Source organism: Adiantum capillus-veneris, chromosome 28 (genome assembly GCF_014529385.1).
Source record: "Adiantum capillus-veneris isolate H3 chromosome 28, ASM1452938v2, whole genome shotgun sequence".
Taxonomy (NCBI): Eukaryota; Viridiplantae; Streptophyta; class Polypodiopsida; order Polypodiales; family Pteridaceae; genus Adiantum; species Adiantum capillus-veneris.
The window spans coordinates 89,311,215-89,332,322 of record NC_140958.1 but is presented as its reverse complement, the minus strand read 5'-3'; the positions used below and the strand labels follow the sequence as shown (position 1 = coordinate 89,332,322).

Here is a 21,108-nt window from a genome sequence, read left to right as displayed (position 1 = left end):
TCAAATCTTTGCTTGTGACTTACATCCACCCCCAAGGGGGCTCCTAGATATCTAAAGATATTCCCTTTTGTGACAATCTCCCAGATGTCTTTCCTAAACGATCCCCCCGCTCCCCAAACAGAAAAGAGAAAAAAAAACCAGCAAAACACACACACACACACACATGAGAGAGAGAGAGAGAGAGAGAGAGAGAGAGAGAGAGAGAGAGAGGGAAGAAGGGGCCCGCGCGGTTGGGGGGGGGGGGGGGGGGGGATGATTAAAGATAAAAAGATATGAAATTATACAACAATGTATGTGCTCTCTTTTGTAGGTTTTGCAAGAAATTCGAGGCATCATTCTAGATAGTTGTGATGGTTTCAAAAGAATACCCGCAGACGATCATCTAAGGGACTTGGTACACTTGAGGATCAAGTCTCACTACAAGAGGTTGTGTGCTCTTGTGACGTTGTTAACGACGGAAATACATTGGGTTTTTATAACCCCCGATGTCGCTAAGACCGTCGCTAATAGCGTCGATACGAGAACATCGCTATAAGCGTCGCTATAATAGTCGCTATATGCGTCACTATAAACATCGCTACATAGTGACGATTATATCAACGTTTGCAGGCCATCTATAGCGACGTTTATAGCGACGCTGCAAAGCCTTATATAGCGACGTTTATAGCGACGTCTGAGAGGAAATATTTTTGGTGGTAGGGCATTCAAACCCTGCCACCCATCAACCATATTGCATGTTTCATTAATTGATTCACCTTTGAAAAAAAGTGCAAAGGTAGATATAGACCCAAAATAGTCACCCACAAGACAATATAACCATTAAATCCATCATCCATAGTTCGTATTGTTTGCGAAATAAAGATACAAAACTGACAAGCGTGAATTGATGAAAGTAAATCAATGACAATTGTACACATCATAGGCAAAATCACTTGATTGGTAAACTTTGCAAATGTAATAGTTACAACACCATTGTCATTATTGAAAAAATATACATGGTTTTCTAAAAGACGTATAAAATTCGTCTCATGATACATAAGCTATGACAAAAAGAAACTAATGCTATCTAGCTACGACAAGACTGACATCGTCTAATCAGACGTCTCATCGCGTCCAAGCGGCGTATCTGTCGGATTCTGCATAAAAGAAGCGACGTTTATAAAACAATATAACAAATAGAAAAGAGTAAACCCTAATACTAACCATGCCGCCGCAAGAACTCAGAATGTCCATCAGGGTGTTTAAGCCCTTCCTGCCTGCGTACTTGTGCTCGTACGGTGTGGGATCACCTCCTGTCATCGACCACTGTCAAAGCATACAAAGAATCCATTATGTTAGAATTTAAAAACCCATAAACCCTAAACTATCAAATATAAAGAGCAATGCAAAAACACTTACAAAATCGACCTCAAATGATGTCCACCCGCCGCTCCCCAAGTGGTGCGAGCTCCCTGCCTCTACTCGCGCTCTGGCTGCCTCCTTTTGTTGCTTCCACTTGTCGGGATTCTTGCGTGCTGTTTTCTTCGCATTCTTTCGATCTTCTTTGGCCAGCCAATCTGGTTTGTTCCACCCATGCTTGATTGCTTTTTGCACTTCGGAACGCTTGCGCTTGCAGGATTCGCGCATTCGAACCTTCATGTTGGACGGATACGCCACGACGGACGTCAGCACAATGAGAACTCACCTAACATATAATGTCAGCTAAGGAAGAAGCTCGACCCGCAGGCGTGTGGAAGCAAGCATAAGGTGTCAACCTACACTCGACCGACTCCTAACTAATTCCTACAGAGGTCTCTACCAATTGTCTAAGTCATAGCCTTCAAGAGTGCATAAGAGTAAACTTCCTACAATGCTTTCTAGAGCCGAACACCCATCAAACAATCTCGAAACACCATAGAACTTGAAGGAGACCTTACTAACACCAATAGGTCGCTCTCCCTAAGGTCTATGAACCAAAATCCCAACCCAAAACAACCGATGCAAAATCATGTAGGATGTCTGGCCGAAATCTGCAGGTCTTTGTTTCCGAAATCTAAAGTGTCTAATGTGTAGTTCTACTCAATGTGAACGCATGGATATGCTGCAATGCAAAATCGGACAACGTATGCTCACCCAAACACCAGATGAAGCTTGTAGAAGGAGCTTGCAAAACCGGACCGTACGTGCGCAATGTAGGTATCGGCGCGTAGCTCTCGTCGGGGGAAACACACTGCACTTCTCCGCACTCGATTCCGACCACCGGTGCACACGTAGTATCAAGATGAAGCTCACACTCTCTCTCGTACACAATACGCTCACTCACAGACTTCAAAACTTGTTTTTAAAAATGACAAAAGGTTTTTCATTAAGGTCAAAAAGTGGTATATATACCTTACAATTCTCAAACCCTAAAGTTCCAACTCAACCATCTACTCAATCTAACTATCAAAACTGGGATACAATCTGGAAACTTCTGTAAGTCCCAATATTTACAAGGTGAAAATCAGGTTTTTCTCAATGAATGAATAATTACAAAAACAATAATCTTCCGAGTAGTTAGTTGCCGTGGGGTGTGTCCAGCTTCTAACACTCCCCCCCTCCTTGCTCATGTCGTCCCCGACATGGCCGCTAATTTGCTTCTTCATCGTATCGTTTCTCGCATCTTTATTAGTGATTCGTATCTTGCATGTAGGTTCATCATTGTCGGGCCAAAAATGTCTGAGTTTATTGTGAAGAAGCCTGTGTAGAATGCTTCTTCAAAGGCCTGGAGGTGATAGGATGGTAGAAACATTATCCTTTGATACAGCGCATGTATCACCTGCTTGGAAGGCTGACCAGATAGATCATAAGCGCATCTGTAAGTATCCTGGAAGAAAAAGATGTTGTCGGTCACCTGGCCTGGCTTGAAAGTCTCAAATACTGCTAAGAGGGTTTTGCAGATTTCCGTCATCATAATGCATGTAAGGTCAGGTGAGCCAGTGAACAACTTGATGGTGCCCGTTAGGGTTTTCACCATTTATTGGACACTTATTCTCTCACCTGCCTTCAAGCCCGACAGCTTAGGATAATTCAGCCAAGTGGGTTGGCTCCTTTGCAAGATTTCCTGCGCTTTCCACGTCCTGATCCTTGGTAGAGGACAAAAGATGAGGTTGTCTCTGATATTTTTCGGTGCCTCTACCAAGTGGATTAGGTATTGTGGGTACTTTGTGAGCCAGGCCTTCCTCCACTTTGGCTGAGAATCAACAATTAGCCTGACCCCTTCTGGTTGTGAGGTATCTACATTGTAAAGTGGTACGGTTGGCTCTTCTCTTATCTGCTTGTTGATGGTGGCTGCCTCATATTTCAGCAATGGATATGGGAGATTGGGTTGAAGCCACTCACGCCTGAGGTTGCTGGCATCGATCTTATGAATGGTCATAGACTTGAATACCCTCTGCTCCCACTCCAAGGCTTCCTTTGTTGTCTCTCTGAGATCCACCTCTATTGCTTTACGTAACTTTTCTTCCTCTTCCTGTGTTAGATCCTCTGGCTCTTGAGAGGATCCTTCTAGGATTTCCTCTTGCATAGGCGTGTCCACCGGATCTGCCAAATTTTCTAAATCAATGCCCTCATTGGCTGCTAGCCCTGTGCCCTCTTGCTCTCCTGCTTGCTGTCCTTTCAACTCCTCAATTTGCCTCAGGAGTTTTTGCTTTTCCGTTTCCGCTTCTTCGCCCATATTCACGAGGAGGTCATTTAATTCGGCGTTTATCCTTTCCGCCTCCTCGAGCTTTCTTTTCATACTTTCTACTTCCTCTTGCAGGGCTTTTTGCTCTTCTTCCATTATTGTTTGCATGACGATAGATCCTTCTGCCATCATTAATCTCTGCTTTTTCTCTAGAGTCAGCTCTTTCTGAAGTTCTTGCATCTGTTCTTCGTAGAGTTGACTCTCTGTAGTGATGTGAGCCGAGCTAGTAGCTCTGACTCTGGCAGGTGATGCTCGCAGCCTCTGGATGGTATGATCTTTTACTTTGAGTTGGTCCTTGAGCTCAAGGACTTCATCCTGGCTTGCTTCTTGATCTATCTCCGCCTTTTCTTTGGCGTTTCTCATTGCTTCTACTTCTTTAGATTCTTCTGCCAGTTGTAGGGTCAGGTTGTCTCTTTCCTTCTCGGCATCTAGCAGTGATTTGCTGAGCTGCTGACATTCTTCTTCAACTGCTTGCATTCTGTTTGCGGCTACTTGATTTTCTTCCTCCATTGCCTGGCATCTTTGCAGTGCCCTTGCTAGGCTGGCCTGTAGCTCAGCTTCCCTCTCCTTCTGCCTTTGGCTTTGTCCTTGTAGAGTGTCTACTTCCATCTTAATCTTTACTTCAGTGACCTTGAGAGCTGCCATCTCTCTTTCTGAAGCCATGGATTGCGCTCTCAACCTTGTTAGCTTTGTCATCACCACATCCCAGTCATTGGAGGGTGGGTGCAGGTCCACTATATCTGTGGCAATTTCTTTTAATTCCACTAGCTTGATGCTTTGCATTTGCTCTTTAGGCCCTGTGCTCGCCAAGTCGAATGCGACTGTGGCGGCTTCTTCCTTCGTGTATCCTGCCGCTAGCAGGTCCAAAAAGTTGTGATAAGAATCTTCTAACTCTTTTTTATCACTTCGAGGCTTAGCCTCTTCCTTTGGCTTTGGCTCCTGACTCTGCTCTTGCTGGGCCTCTTCCCGTTCTTCTGGTTTGTCTTCAGCCTCCTTATCTTCTTGTGGAGGGCTGCTAGGAGGTGGTGAGGGCGGTGGTGAGGGCTGTGGACTGGGTTTAGGGCTGGCCGGTAGAGATGTAGGCTTGCCCTTTAAATCCCTGTCTGCTTTAGTTTTTCTTTCTCTTTCTTGGCTCTCTTGATCGTCTAGCAGTTTCTACCGTATTTGCTCTACTTCCTCCTCTATGAAAGGGACATGCGGTATATTCTTTGATGCGGCATCAAGAATCTCAAAGTTCTTGATATAATCCTCGAATCTATCCCTTTGCACTCTTCGAGATGATCCCGACATAGCTTCTAGAGTTCACTTAAATCACCCTTGAGGGCTCTCTCTACTCGGAAGCTCTCCATCAGCATCTCTAATCTTGCCGCTTTTTGTGACCTTGTTTCTTTTGCAGGCACTTGGGTAAATTCTTTCTTTCCTTTGTTTTGCTCTGGCTGCTCCTCTTGAACCGGCTCTAGCCGTCTTTTCAGTCTTATAGCCACCCTTGGTGCTCTTTGAGGCTCATCTTCTTTGTCTTCTTTTAGCCTCAGCCAGTCGTTCTGAGACGGGGGGTGGCCACCTTCCTTTTGTGTGTAGTGCCCCATAAATCACCTTGGTGATTAGTTCTCCTGGCACAATATAGGTTGGCTTCTTGTTACCCATCTTTACTAGGTTGTCATGTATATACGTGCCGCATAATTGATTATCTTTGGGGTGCCTTTCGTCATTGCCCAAGTGAATGTCGTGGCAATTGCACCTGGCGGCATTCTGTACTTCTGTGGCCTTTTCGTACACATGTGGAAGTATTGGTTATATAACTGGCTCATGATTGCCACTCTTGGGTTGGCAATATCTTCAAAGGTGTAATTCCCTTTCTTCTCATTGTACACCTTTACCTCATCCCTTCTTTTCATTACACTATCCCCCTTGTTGGAGAGGTCTAGTGCATCTACTACAACCTGCTCAGTGATGATTATTTCTGTTTCTGGCCTGTCTTGTAGATCTGTTACTTTGGCCACTCCATCCTCTTTGATTGTTGTCACAAATTCCCAGACTCTCTTTATGTCCACCCCTGCCGGTATTGCTTCAAAGTAGTTGTGGAGATCAATCTTCTACAAGTACCCGACCATCTTTCTTCTTATGAACTCATTGAGTTCTCGCGGCAGCATTGGTAGCTCGATGACATTGCCTTCAGTGTCTTTGAACACTCCTTGGTAGATCTTTAGGTCGTTGGACTCTAAGAGATCTTCTTGGATCCATGTGCTAGTGGGCTTTAGTGTTCCTTCTGGAATGACGAAGGGTTCCACTTCTTCCAGGTAATTCTTGATGGTCATTCTTTTCTTCTTTGCCGGTGACTTCGCGGCTGCCATAGATCCTGTTGTACTCAGTAGTCCGAAGTTAGCGTTTTTTCTATATTAGCTGCGAAACTGAGTTTTAACTATCCAAATGACTTGAAAATTGAAAATAAAGCTTAAAAGGAACTTGTGAAGCTGTGCATGTGCTCACAGTGCAAATCTGGCCAAAATTTTTCATTTAGACATCCTACGCGTAGGATGTCTTTTTCATCAGAATTGGTTCATACTTGTCATGCTGGTAGTGCATGGCTCATGGAACATGGCTATATGCTTGGATTTGGATTTGGACAAGGATTGATGCTTGTAAGGTCCTGTGTGGTGTTTTTGGGCTCCAAAAGTGTATCTTGAAGGTGTTGGGGTTCAAAAATGATTAGAATAGCTTCAAAATTGATATATGAGCTCTTGAAGATGAGGTGATTGGATCTGGAATGAACAGAAATCCTCTGCAGGCCAAAAAAGTCAAATAGACATCCTACGCGTAGGATGTCTACTTCACCATTTTTTGCTTCTGACCACACAGATTGGTTGGTGATGTGTTGGTGAATGGGTCGTGCAAGTTTCATGTGATTTGGACAAGATTTGGTAGGTCTATGGCCCATTATTGCCTCTATGCCCTAACTTTGCGTTTTTTCATGCATATGAGGTCAATTTTGGTCCAAATGTGATGAGACTTGGTGGATAGCTTGTGAATGTCATTTAGAAAATGTGTATGATGAAAAATGTTGGAGTATGTGCCCAAAAGTGCCCTTGAGACATCCTACGTGTAGGATGTCTCCTGATAAATTTTTTCATGGATGGTGTCCCTAGTGCCTGCCCTTGGTCCCCCTGAGTCCCTTTTGAGCCTAATTTCAACAAAAAAGTCAAATGGATAGAGAATAACTCTCTGTGTGGACTTCAGAGCTTCCGAGCCGTTTTTTGACTTTTGGAGTGCTTTTTGGCGATAAAATTTCTTGATGTTGGTCTCCATAGCTTCCCGATCCCTTCGGGATCCTTGCCGTATGGTTTTTGTCAACTTTGGCTTCACCGGAGCTTCATTTGGCAATTTGTCGCTCTAGAAGCACCTGTGGTTGTGTTTACATACCTTCGATGATTTGTGGTGGTCTACCACCATAGGACTTGGTTGTTGATGGTCGAGGAAGGCTGCTCGTGAAGTTTGGTGGCAAACGGGCTTGCGGTTTGACCGCAAGAGCAATTTGACGCTTTGTGTGTCTGATGCCGTTTTTGAAGTTTAGTGCCGCCTCAGGTCACTTTTTGGTCATGCGGGTCACATAGACTTGTCGAGCATGTCGAGATGCTCCTACCCATGAAATTTGGTAGCATTTGGTCGCCGTTTCGCCGATTTCCCATTTGGTGGCCTCTTGCGGGTTTCTAGGAATTAGGGTTTTCTCAATGGATTTCTACTGCCTTTGGATATCCAGGATTGGTCTCCTAGGCTAGGGTAAGCTGCCGATGAAGTCTTGTTGCTTTCGGGTTAGCCGTTAGGCCGCCGTCTCTACTTGTAGGTCTCTACCGCCCGCTTTGTGTGTGACCCCTATGCTAGTTTTCGCGACATAATGACAAACATGCGCGAAAAGCTCAAGGTGGTGAGCCTACCTCTCATGTCTAGAGCTCGTCGGGTAGTCGTGTGTGTCGTAGAAGCTGCTAGAAGGTCGGTCCGCTCTAGGTGGCAGAAGCTCTCTCCACAAAGTCAATAGTGAGAATGAGCTAAAAATGAGGTGAAAATGGAGGTCCCCTAACCACTTTTCATGAAATTTGACATGTGATCCTATCTTCTTGTGAGATGCGGTTTAGGCTCAAAAATTTCTTGATTTGGACTCCATTTGCTCTGTTTACCAGAAATTTGGCATTTCGGTCAAAACTTGGCCAAAACACGCTTTCCGCTCTAGTCTCATAATTGCACCCCCACTGTACCATAGGTTGTCCTATAGTCACTGATCATCCTCATTTTTTTTTTCATTACGATCGTTTTTCACCTGCTTTTTGTATTTTTGAAGTTTTTCTGCTGAAAATTAGCAAAATTACAAGGAAAATAGCAAATCAAACCTAGAAAATTCCCAAAAATCATAGTAAATCACAAACATCACCGTAAAACATTATATACACTCACATGCAATTTTTATGGCCGAATTTATCCGTTTTACCAATATTTTGCCCGAAAAATGGCTATTTCTACTTCTATACACACACCTAGGGGCTTGATTTGGCGTTTGGCCCCATATACCTATAGATACATGCTGTATAAGGGCATATCTACTTGGGTTACTCTAGAAAATTTCGCAATCAAACAACAACCCTTAAAATAGTCAAAAATCATGCCCTTTTTTGTTGTTTCTGTTATTGGTTCCACATTTGAGAATGCCTCCCCCCCTCCTAGCCGGAGTCCTCCCGGACGACAAGGTATCACCTCGGAGTATGTGCCGTGCATAGGTTAAAAAAGTTGTGCTAATGCCTGGCCGATTAATGTGGCCCTAGTATATGCATGATTGGTTAATGCTGTGCAAGAGAAGGAAATAAGCAAGATGCTTATTGGCATTCGCCGTCGAGGTTTCCTGTTTTCTTTGCAAGTAATAGCTGTAGCTCTACCGCTCTTTGTTTAATTGTCTTTTTTGCAAAAGGAAATTGATTTGCCGACACTGTTGATATAACCGTAGTTGTTTCTATGGAGAGGATTGGCTTGGCCAGAATGGCTATGGGCCGTATTGCCTCTGCTTTCCATTGGTATTTTGCTTTTGCCGGTTTTTGTAATTGTTTTTCTACTTCCTTTGTTGCCACTGTTTTGTTGCTGATTGGCATCCACATAAGCCAGCTTTCCTTTTTCAAATGCAGCTGTCTGTCTTCCGTTGTTGCTTGTACTGAAGGGAGTTCCTTTTGCTTTTGTTTTGGTATCCAAATGCGAGTGACATTTGGGTTATGGCTAAGCATTTTCTTTGGGATCCATATCTGTTTTATGCCCTTGGTTTTTGGTTGAACCATCTGCTTCATTGGAATTCCTTTGTTGCATTGTTGTTTGTTTGCCATGGCAGTTCTATCCTTCCGCATCCATACTTGCTTTTGTCGTTTTGGTAACCTAGAACTTGGCATTGCGGCCAGTGGCTTCGTATGTCTGTAATTAGCATGGTTGGTCTTTACCTGATTGGTGGTCTGGGGTATTATGTTGTTCTTTGGTGGCATTTTTGATTTTGGCTCTTTTTCCAGTGATTGCATGGCTTGCAGCTGATTATTCTGGTATTGTTGAGCAAAGGCTATCACCTGTTGTTCATGTGCATGCTGAATTTTGACTGCCTTTGCATTCCAATCTATCTGCACATTGTACTCTTTTTGCCACGGTTGTCCCAACATCATTGGGTGTTGTGTGCTTTCGTCCTCCACCACATAGAATTTGTGTGGGTAATTATATTGATGTATTTGTACATGCAATATAGTCCATCCCAATGTTTTCAACGGGTGTGATGTGCTACTTTCCAGCACTTGAGGAGTAGGATAAAGTTGATCTGTGAATTTGAGCTGTTGGTATAATCCGTAAGAGATCAATACGTACTTTGACTGCAATTATTGGCTCCACTGTGTCTTCCTCCAACTTCGTCAGCGAATGGCATTGATTCGCAATGGTCCTCCACTTTGTTGTTGTTGCCACAGAAGTCTTCGTTTTGCAATGCGTTCTTTTTCCTCTGCTTGAGCTTCCTCTCGTACTGTCTGTTTTTCCTTCATTCGTTGTTTTCCTTGATGAATTTGTTGAAGCATCTCCCGTGTGTGTGGTAGATGATATTTCTTCAGTCGACATCCACTAATGCAGTTCGGCATTTCTTCACCTGCTAATGTAGCAAGCTTGACAGTTCCATTTTGTGATAGATCACTAATCACAAAGGGACCTATCCCTCGCTTTTTAATTTTCTTGGCATGTTGCTTCAAAGTATAAACAAGTACATAATCACCTATTTTGAACTCTTTAGTGCGTACATGTTTGTCAAAAAACTCTTTTTGTCTTCTCTTTTTAGCATAGATTGAAGCTACAGCTCTCAAGCGGAGTTCATCTAGCTTTTCAAGATCATCTATTCTTGAAGAGAGCTCATGCCCTGTCCATTCTAAGTGTTTTGCTACTCGTAGAGTTGGAATTAAAAACTCTATGGGTAGTATAGCATTTAGGCCAAACACCATGTTGTACGGTGTTGTTCCTATGGATGTTTGTAAGCTACCCTATATGCCCATAGTGTTGAGTGTAGCTGCTGATCCCAATCTGTTCTTGATTTTGACACTATTTTAGTGAGAACCGTGCATAGTGTTTTATTTGTGGTCTCAGCTTGTCCATTGTCCTGTGGATGGTATGGAGCAGATTTCCTATGTATGACCATGAATTCCTCTAGCAGATATTCAATGACTTCATTGAGAAAATGTGTCCCACGGTCACTGACAATTTCTATCGGTAACCCATAACGTACAAAAACATTCTCATACAAAAATTGTGCAGTGGTGCGTGCATCCGCTTTTTGTGTTGCCTTGGCTTCGACCCATTTTGTGAGGTAGTCCGTAGCCACAATGATATATTGGGTATGGGTGCGATATGTAGGGGGTGAGATAGGTCCTACAAAATCTATGCCCCATTTTACAAATGCTCTTGCTCCCATCATTGGCTGTAATGGTATCTCATCTCTTTTTATTGGCACCTTAGTGCGTTGACATGCTTCACAACGCTTTACAAACTCTTCAGCATCCATGTGCAATGTAGGCCACCAAATTCCTGCGGTTAAGATAATTTTTGTTGTCTTATCGCCCGAAAAATGGCCTCCACTTATTCCGCTATGTGCATGTTCTAGAATCAGCACGTATTCGCTTTCACTTGCACATATTCTAAGTTGATTGTCCTTTCCTCGCTTATAGAGTTGGTTCCCAATTAACTGAAAGTTACCAGCTTCCAGCTCTATAGATTTTTTCCGTGCTCTTGTGATGTTCTCAATGAACGTCCTGGTGGTTAAGAAATCAATGATATATTGACTCCATGCAGGTGCAATGTTTACCTGAAACAGTGTCGCGTGATCCACTGGTGGTTTGGCACTACATATAGTACAATTGGTAACATAAGAATGTGAGTCCACATACATAGTTGGCCAATAAACCCCTAACTGTTTCAGTCTTTGGTGTGTTTTTACTGTTGAACAATGAAATGCACAATCCTGAACATGTGCTTCTTCAAGGTAGCACTCGAATTCTTCCGTATTTATACACAATCGTAGGATTTGGTCCGATCTAAGATGATACAACCGTCTTGCTATCAACTGGAAGTTTCTTGTTTGTCGAATTGTTTGTTGTTTGGATCTGTATTCCGTATTATCAAACCCACTTCCAAAGGAAAGAATGCTAATAATTTTCTGAGACCATCTGGGTACCCTTTCAATATTGAAAAGATAAGCATCTGGTATGTCATCATCTACTCCTTCAGGAGCTTCCCCGTTGTGTATCCTTGAAAGATGATCCGCTCGTAGATGGGTTTTACCCCTTTTGACAACCATTGTGAAGTCAAATTCTAGCAAATATAATAAACCAGCGTACAATTCTCTCTGTATTGCATGGTTTATTTACCAGATACAAAAGAGCTTGATGATCTGTGAAGAACACAAATTTGTTTGCGAGCAAATAATGCCGAAATTTTTTTATAGCATAAATCATTCCTAACCCTTCCCATTCGGTGGTTGTGTAGTTCTTTTCCGCACTGTTTAGCAGTAGGCTCGCATAGCAAACTGGAAAATCCATTGTTTCCTCTCCAGGTTGAGCCAGAATACTTCCAATGGCATATGCAGAAGCATCAATGTGAACATGGAATATCTTTTCCCAATCTGGTGCCTTCAGTACATGTGCTGATTTAAGGTTTTCCTTCAGCTTTTGGAATGAAGTTTCACACTCCTCGGTCCAATCGAAACTGACTAGCAAACGATACAGAGGTTGTGCGATAACCGCATACATGTATATGAACCTTCGATAATATCCACAGTGTCCCATGAAGGATTGCACTTGTTTTGCATTAGTAGGCCTGGGTAGGTCGACAATGACTTTGACTTTGTCTAGGCCAGTTGTGATGCCATTTCTTGAGACAATGTGTCCTAAGATGTGGCCTTGCTTAACCATGAATACACACTTTTCCGGGTTAAGACAGATTCGATATGTCCTGCATTTTTCAAAGACCTTTTGCAAATGGTCAATATGTTCCTCTCGTAGAAGAGAGTGTACACAAAGATCATCCATGTAAATTTCTAAGAATTTCTTAGGTATTCCTTGAATGCGTGCGTCATTAACCTCTGGAAAGTGGCTGGGACATTAGTTAAGCCAAACGGCATAACTCGATACGCATAAATTTTCCATTTTGTGGCAAATGCTATTTTGTGTTGATCTTCCCTTGCTATTGCCAGTTGGTTGTATCCTGAAAACCCATCTAGAAAGGAATAAGCCCGTTTCCCGGCCACTCGCTTAAGTACATGTTCTATGATTGGCAAGGGATAATTATCCCTTATGGTGGCTGCATTTACCTTTTTGAGGTTTACACACACTCACAGTTTTCCATTCTTTTTGGGAACTACCACAATGGGTGACACCCAATCTGTATGTTCGATTTCATAGATGAATTCAGCTTTCGTCAGTTTATCAATCTCCTGTTTGATTCGTTTAGCAAATATGTCATTATAAGTATAAGGACGTTGTTTGCTAGGTTTTGCATCCGATTTCAAAGGAATTGTATGTTGGCATATCGATGGATCAACTCCCTTGACGTCTTTATACGACCATGCAAACACATCTTTATACTTCTTGAGAAGTTGTGTTAGCCGTTCTTCTTCTTCAGGCTCTAAATTGTTTGCTATATAGACCGGCTCAAGCTTTTCACCTGGTTCTGCAAGGTCTATCCTTTTTGCATTTTCTGGCCCATCGTAAGATTCTTGGTTGGTTCTTTCCCTGACTAGTGGGGTGTCATGATGATTTTTCTGTCTTGGATAGTAAATTTCTGATAGTGTGAGGGTACATTCATGTTCCCCTTTTTTGACTCCCCTTTACCATCACTATCTTCTTCAGTAGTCCATATCTCTCTTAAAGACTGTTTTAGTTCTTGGTATTTCTGTTTACGCTCCAGTTTGGTCCACTCTTGGTCTTTTGTTGTTTCTTTTTTTTATTTTTGAGATTTTTGTGATTTTGTTTCTGTTTTAGCTTTTCGTACCTGTTTTAATTCCTCTTGCGTTCTTTCCCTTCGATCTTTTGAGAATCTTCCTGATATTTGATTTTTCACACAATCCTCTGCTTTTACAAGCATCAAATAGTGAGTTTTGCCTTTTATCCTGGGCATCAGGTTCTCTCTCGCTTTGTTTCTTGCTCGTTTCCTCCTATAGCGTTCCTGGCGTCTAGGGTGTTGATTAGCAAAATCATAAAACTTGATATTCTCGATTTCATTTCCACACTCACTTGAGGTGTCTGAACACTCATTATCCGCATCATCTTTTTCTTCCAGATGTTCGGAGGAGTTATAAAACTCTTCTTGTTCTGGTGGTTCTATCGTCTCATCTCCTCCTGGTATAATGCTTACCATGTAATAGGGTAGCACATCATAGCCATCCTTATCGCAAAATTTTGTTGTTGGACTATCTATAATGGTACAGACATCCAATGTTGCTAGTATGTGTTCCCATTCTAGAGGTTCCAAGGCATCTTCGGGGAAAGGTTCCGGAACATACTCGTCTTCTATCGCTCTTTCTAAGACGCATTCCTCTCTTCTTAAGCTTCCACAATGTGAAGCTCCGCACATCCATAGCTCTTTCTGTTGCCTTAACCATGTCGGGAGTTCTGATCCTGCTACTGTAGCTGAATCAAACTCTTCCACAGGTGTTTGGTTCACATCTTTGTAACTATGGTCTTTCAGGTGTATTTTAGTTGTTGTCTCGCCATGTCTGAGGTATATGTGGTCGTAACCCCAATCTTGGACCATCTTCAATTGTCGCATGAATGGTCGTCCCAAGATGATCTCATAATTATTCTTTTTGTCGAAATCGACTATTGCAAATGCATGCTCATACTCGATTCCGCACAAAGTGACAATCACTTTTTCTAAAAGTCCTAGAGGCTTCTCCATGAACCCATCTGCCGATTGCAGTTTCATTCTGGTAGCCCTCAAAGATAGTTTTCCCCATTTTTTCCAGATTTCCTTTGTGGCGATAGCAACTCCTGCTCCACTGTCAAGAATAGCTTTGGAAACTACTCCTTGGCTATTGGTAGCGTGGTGTTTCCATCTTCTCTCTTGCAGTACTCTCCAACCTTGTTCAATGGTACTGGCCTAGTGTTTAGTTGAGGCCTGTACAACTCTCTGATCCCTTCCTGTAGATTCAAGGTGGGGTCTTTCACTCCAAATTTTTCTAGGCATTTACCTACTGTGGTCCACATGTTTGGCGGTAACCTTAGGAGTTCTGCTAATGTGATTGCGCCTGCCACCGGGGTGGACAATAACGTAATCAATCCTTGCGAATCCATCACTTTGTTAGGAGAAAGTCTTTGAGATGGGATTGCTCTCACTTTCGACTTGGCTTCATACTCTCCTAGGTAAGAGGGTAAAGTTTTTAGCGAGTCTGGTTGGCTGTGCCCAGAACTAATTGATCCTTGGTCTCCCCCTTGTGAATGTATCTCAAAGTTCATTTGTAACCTTGCCTCAAATTCTTCAATAGGAGGTAAGGTTACATTATTTTCTTTTCTCGAGCTATTCATGTGGTTACTCATCCTATTAGCCTCGTTGGCCTCACAGATTTGCTTCCACAGATCGTCTAGACCGTTACAGCCCTTACCCATTTCTGCCACTGTCTTAGGCTGGAACCCATCACTTGCCTCATCTATGGTATTTGGCACTATGATAGGCTCTCCTCTGGACTCATAGGAATTAGTGAGTATTTCCTTTGTTTCTACATGTTCTCTAAAGTTGGTTGGATAGGGGTTGGAACTGGTGCATCATGCCAATTTGCAGGTTTACCCAGCGGGTCTTCCATCAATGATTGAGTTGTTTCGATCATCTTTTTGCACATTTCCAACCTCTCTTTTTCTATTTCTGCATATGGATAAGTCATCCACCTTTGCTCCTGGGTTTGGTTCTTTTTGAGTCTAGCTTCATAAGCTTTTAGAAGTGCATCCAATTGCTCACTTACCTTGTCAGCCAATAAAGATCCTCCTGATCCCGCACTTTTGGGCTCTGCTATTTCCTTGGGTGCTATGGTTGCAGTGGTGTGTGAGCTTAGGCTAGCTAGATCCTCTAACCTCTCTAATCTATCCTTTGTATGTTTCAACTCCTCGGACAGAGCTGTTTGTTCTCGTTCTTTCCTGGATTTCCTACGAGCCTTTCTAGCTTTCCAAGTGCTTCTCTAATTTTTTGTTTCTGAAGTTTGGGCATCGGTTTTTGGTTCTTCAACTATGGGTTCGTTCGTCCTTCTTTGAGCTTGGGCTCGTGTTACCGCCTGAATGGGTATGATTGTTTCATTTTCCGACCCTCCACTGGAAGGTACTGTTTCTAACATGTTCAAGGTGGTTTTTGGTCCTTTGCTCGGGTTTTTAGGGCAATCGGGGATCAAATGAGTAACTCCACACTTAGTGAAATATGCGTTGACTCTAATGCAATATGCGTTGACTCTAATGATTTCATCATGAGGACAGTCTCATAGCCAATGGTCTCCACCACACTTGTAGCAGGGTCCCTTGGGCTGTTGAGGTGCTCCTTGAGCTCCTCTTTGTTGGTATGCATGTCTCTGTCCGCCCATGCCCCCATTGGCTATGAACAACAATGTTCGTTCATCTAAACTATATCTCCCTTCTTCTGCTGCCTGTGCAGTAGTTGGTGGTCCTGTATTTCCTATCATGCTCCATGGTTCTGGTGTCGAGGGCTCTTCTCGTGGATAATAGACAAGGTTTGCCGCATATCCATTGGGATCTTCATAATATGCATGCATAGGCACCAAAGCCTTATCCTCTGATTCAGTTACGGTTGGTGTGTATCTTATACCGATTGGTCGTAATCCTGGTAGGGGTGGTTGTTGCCCCAACACCGGTTATGGTCTTTCTACACCTACAGGTCCTGGTAGGTTGCCTTCTTGATACCTAGGCATCGGTGGAACTTGAGGAGAAGCTACCAGAGCTTGGGGAGCGTAAGGTCTCTCTCTCACATACCCCTTGTTATAATAACATTCCTCGGTTCCATGGTTTGTCCATTTTTGTTCAAAAGCACACCCTTTGCGCTGTTTAGCCTGGGGTTTGGCGTACAAGTTAATCTTTTTTAGCACTTCATCTACAAGCTGCTCTTGGTTTACAGCTACTTCTCCTTCGGTGCTGTCTTAGAAGACTTGCTTCCACTTTGTTGTGAAGATGAATTGTCGTCAAGGTCCTTGAACTCCCCCTCTTTGTAGACCGCACAATTGTCCACCAGGTAAAGAGCCTCCTTGGTCAACTCATTCAACGTCGTGCTTCTCTTCATATGTAAGTCTTTCTGGAGATCCGCATTCCTTAGTCCTTGGATAAATATCATCATAAGTCTGGACTGAGTTGGCAGTTCTTCCACAGGACATAACTTAACATATCTTTTTAGTCTTAGGGCTGCCTTTCGGACAGATTCCCCATCTTTCTGTTTAAATTTATGGATTTGTGAGACGGTATTATGAGCTATCCCCCTTTGTGAGAATTCCTCGATAAATTCGTCAAACACTTCCTCCATAGACTCAAAGTCTCTTCGCTCTACAAAGTCAAACCAAGTGGTAGCATCATCCTCTAGGGTTAGTCCAAACCCTGCAAATTGGGTAGGAAAGTCTAACACCTCTTCGGCTCTAATTACACGCACAAAGGCTGCTACATGATCTCTTGGGTCTCTGCTTCCTGTGTATTTCTTGTTTACCCATTGTTGCACTTGAGAAGGCCTAATTCTCCGATGGTCTACAAACCTCATCATTGGATCTCCCCGTCCTAATTGATATACCTCCTCAGGTCTTCTGTAATAGGCTGGTTCCTCTCCCAGTGGTGCTCCTAAGCCATAGTTTCTAACAGTTCTCGCCATAGATGGTTCATCTCTTTGAACTCGCTCTATGGGTGGTCCTCCAGGATCTGTTGACCCTTGAGTCTTTGGATTACTCTCTCCTTGATATCTTGAATAGAGTGGTGGTTCTTGCAAATCCCTTAGCCCTCGTGTGGCTTGATAACCCTCTCGGTTTTGGTCTTGTTCCATTGTTGCACTTTGTCGAGGCCATGCCTGCAATGATGGTTGTTTGCCGGTTGGTCTTGGTTGTTGAATGCTTGCGGTCGGGTGGAATGTGAGGTAGCATCATAATCCTCTGAAAAAGGATTCGTTGACTTGCTTGGGGTGTAGGTGGCTCTTGGCACTTCCTCAGGGGCATATGCTGATGCTCCTGGACCTGTTGCCCTTTCTACCTCCTCCGGGAGAATACGTTGGTATTCTCGCCCATATCTATCAACAAAAACTATACCCTTCCCCATAGCAGTTTCATAAGAGAATAAGTAAAAAACCTTGTCTTTGATTAATTCGTTTACGTATGGTTCTTTGCTGCGAAAGTAAGAGACTATACCGTCACTCTCATGCTTGTAGATTCCCATGTTCTCGTTATAAGTTGGAACCCTGGTTGTTTTCTTAACATACATAAAAATAGCTCCGGTCCGATCAATGTTTGGTGGCGGTTCTTGAGCTTCTGAAACCATTTTTCCTTTCGCCACGTTATCTCCATATCTGTTGTAATCTTCAGGTTTACTAACTATCAGATAGTGGTTCCCCTTTTCGTCTCGGAATCTATCTCCATCATCATAGACTCGGATTATCTCCAATCTTTGAGCTGGCCTCTCTTCGATATAAATGCACTTGCATCCTCGATAGTCAGAATAGACTAGGGCTCCCCTCGAGTTTGTTCCTTCTAAGAAGATCACAGTGAGGTTGGAATCATTCAAAGGATCTTTGGAGGTGCTTCCTCCTGGCATTGGTCCATCATAGGTGAAACCTCTTGGCTATTGACTACCCATCATGAAGAAAGATTTGTCTGACGAAGTGTCAGTATCACTGCCTTCCTCAATAATTGGTGCTAGTGGATCTAGCCTTGTCTGAGTTACACTCTCTTCGGTGGACACTAAGCTACCTTGGTCACCTGCCACCTTCTGGTCTCTAACAATGTATCTTCCTAATCTTAAATACATCAAACTTATCAATGCAATTTATCACAAATCCAACCACTCACCTGGCAAAGGATCATTTTCTGCACAAATTCTTGCTTTGTTGCTGAATATACCTGTACACAAGCGTTTTAATTTTGACAATCGAATCAAAGCATTTATCTGCTAGAGGTTATCTTAGTAATGATTGGTATAACTGGAGAGTTAATCTCAACCACTACTGTATTTTATACACTGTTGATGTTCTGGATTAGGTCTGCTAATCTGAAACTGTACTTCTCTCAGATGTTGGTCAATTTACGTGAACAAGTATGAATTCAGTCTTTGATCTGTCAAATGGACAAAGAAGGTCTAAATTCACTTCTGAAAGAAGTTCTGGAACCCTAAAGCCAAATGGAATCTCACTGTCTATGCCCAGTCAAATTTTCTCTTCAGTAGGCCCCAATAGACATCCTACGCGTAGGATGTCTCCTGCTTTGTTTTGCCTAGATTTTTGCCCTATGGTTTCCCCTTGATGTACTGAGTCCACAACTGCTTTTACTTTTTGATTTGGACACCTATTAGCTGGTCAATGAGTCAGAAATCTGTTCCGACAGCCTTTTGCTTTAGACATCCTACGCGTAGGATGTCTATTTCACCAGAATGGCTTCAAACTCAAAGCACAGGCTCCCCTTGAGTTGCTGATCACTTTGGTATACTTAAAATTTGGTTTGGAGTCCAAAATCACACAAAAGACATCCTACGCGTAGGATATCTTTTTGGCCTGTTTGACCCCAGACTTGTCCCATAGCTTCCCCTTGATGTCAGTAACCTAGTGGTATGCTTAGATTTTGGTTTGGATTTCAAAAGTCCCCAATTTTAGCTGTTCTTGACTTTTTCAGTCAAAAGTGCTAAAGTCCGCTTTGAACCCAATTTTCTCACCCAACTGGGGTGAAACCCCTTTCAGTCACTCAATATATCATGCAAGACATGTTCATGGAGCCATCTTATGGTTTTGGTCTCAAAATAATGTTTTGGCACAAATTGGGTAGGATGTCTGGCAATTTCAGTCTATCTGGACTTATCCTATCAAGATATGGTCAAATTTCCACTTTCTAGTTGAAATTAGGGTAAACCCCACCTTCTGAACACACTGGTCAACTCAAAATCCCAAAATTCCCCCCAGATTAGCCTGTAGACATCCTACGTGTAGGATGTCTCCTGGCTTGAAATTAATTTTTTTCCTGACAGAAACGCTCCTGATGCTCTGTAGATCCATCAGAAACACTCACAGTAACTTTTGGACTTCACTTAGGCTTTCAAACACACTTTTGCGTCTTTTTTCGTATTTCACAAACTTGTGATGACTTTACCAAGCAAGTATTCATGCATGAAATGCTCTAGATCGTGAATCATGGTGTCCTACTTACTCTACTCCTACTTATCATGTGAAATGGTGATAATGGTGTTTTGGTTGCTTTTTGGCCTCTCTGGACTCTCAAGCTCTCCTCTCACTGCTTTTACCACTCCAACTCCTACTCAAGACTCGACTACTACCTAAAACTATCTTGGTCTACCTAATCTACCTAAGTCGAAGGATCTAGGCTAGACACACGCTTCCTAGACTCCCTCTAAGACCTAGAGAGTCCTCCACCCTCTGATCCTATCTAAATGTAAAACGAGACTCCTGGCAAGCCAAAAATCCCAATCCTCAAGGATTAATTTCGGTCACCCACCTAAGGTTTTCATCCCCGGCAGCGGCGCCAATGTTGGATAGATATGCCGCGACGGACGTCAGCACAATGAGAACTCACCTAACATATAATGTTATCTAAGGATGAAGCTCGACCAGCAGGCACGTGGAAGCAAGCATAAGGTGTCAACCTACACTCGACCAACTCCTATCTAATTCCTACAGAGGTCTCTACCAATTGTCTAAGTCACAGCCTTCAAGAGTGCATAAGAGGAAACTTCCTACAATGCTTTCTAGAGCCGAACACCCATCAAACAATCTCGAAACACCATAGAACTTGAAGGAGACCCTACTAACACCAATAGGTAGCTCTCCCTAAGGTCTATGAACCAAAACCCCAACCCAAAACACCCGGTGCAAAATCACGTAGGATGTCTGGCCAAAATCTGCAGGTCTCCGTTTCCGAAATCTAAAGTGTCTAATGTGTAGTTCTACTCAATGTGAACGCGTGGATATACTGAAATGCAAAATCGGACATCGTATGCTCACCCAAACACCAGATGAAGCTCGTAGAAGGAGCTTGCAAAACCGGGCCGTACGTGCACAATGTAGGTATTGGCACGTAGCTCTCGTCGGGGGCAACACACTGCACTTCTCCGCACTCGATTCCGACCACCGGTGCACATGTAGCGTCAAGATGAAGCTCACACTCTCTCTCGTACACAGTATGCTCACTCACAGACTTCAAAACTTGTTTTTAAAAATGACAAAAGGTTTTTCATTAAGGTCAAAAAGTGGTATATATACCTTACAATTCTCAAACCCTAAAGTTTCAAAATCAACCATCTACTCAATCTAACTATCAAAACTGGGATACAATCTGGAAACTTCTGTAAGTCCCAATATTTACACGGTGAAAATCAAGTTTTCCTCAATGAATGAATAATTACAAAAATAATAATCTTCCGAGTAGTTAGTTGCCGTGGGGTGTGTCTAGCGCCTAACACTTCATCAGGTCTTCATTGAAGCGCTCATCCCGTGTTGGAACGGGAAACTCGTCATGAAGCATGCTGATGACTCTGAATTTTAAATCATTTAGTACTTCACCCCAGGTGTTTAGCATGTAGTGTCTAAACAACTAAGAGAAAAGACCACGCATGCACGAAATCACCTTCTTGCCTTCATCATCCAAGATGATGCCACTCCGCTGAAGTCGACGGAGTAAGGCAAGC

General features: G+C 43.0%; 1 pseudogene; it reads left to right on the top strand.

The window, feature by feature from the left end:
* The window catches only part of LOC147420856 (uncharacterized), a 35,586-nt pseudogene that overhangs the window by 6,918 nt on the left and 7,560 nt on the right, over positions 1-21,108 (top strand).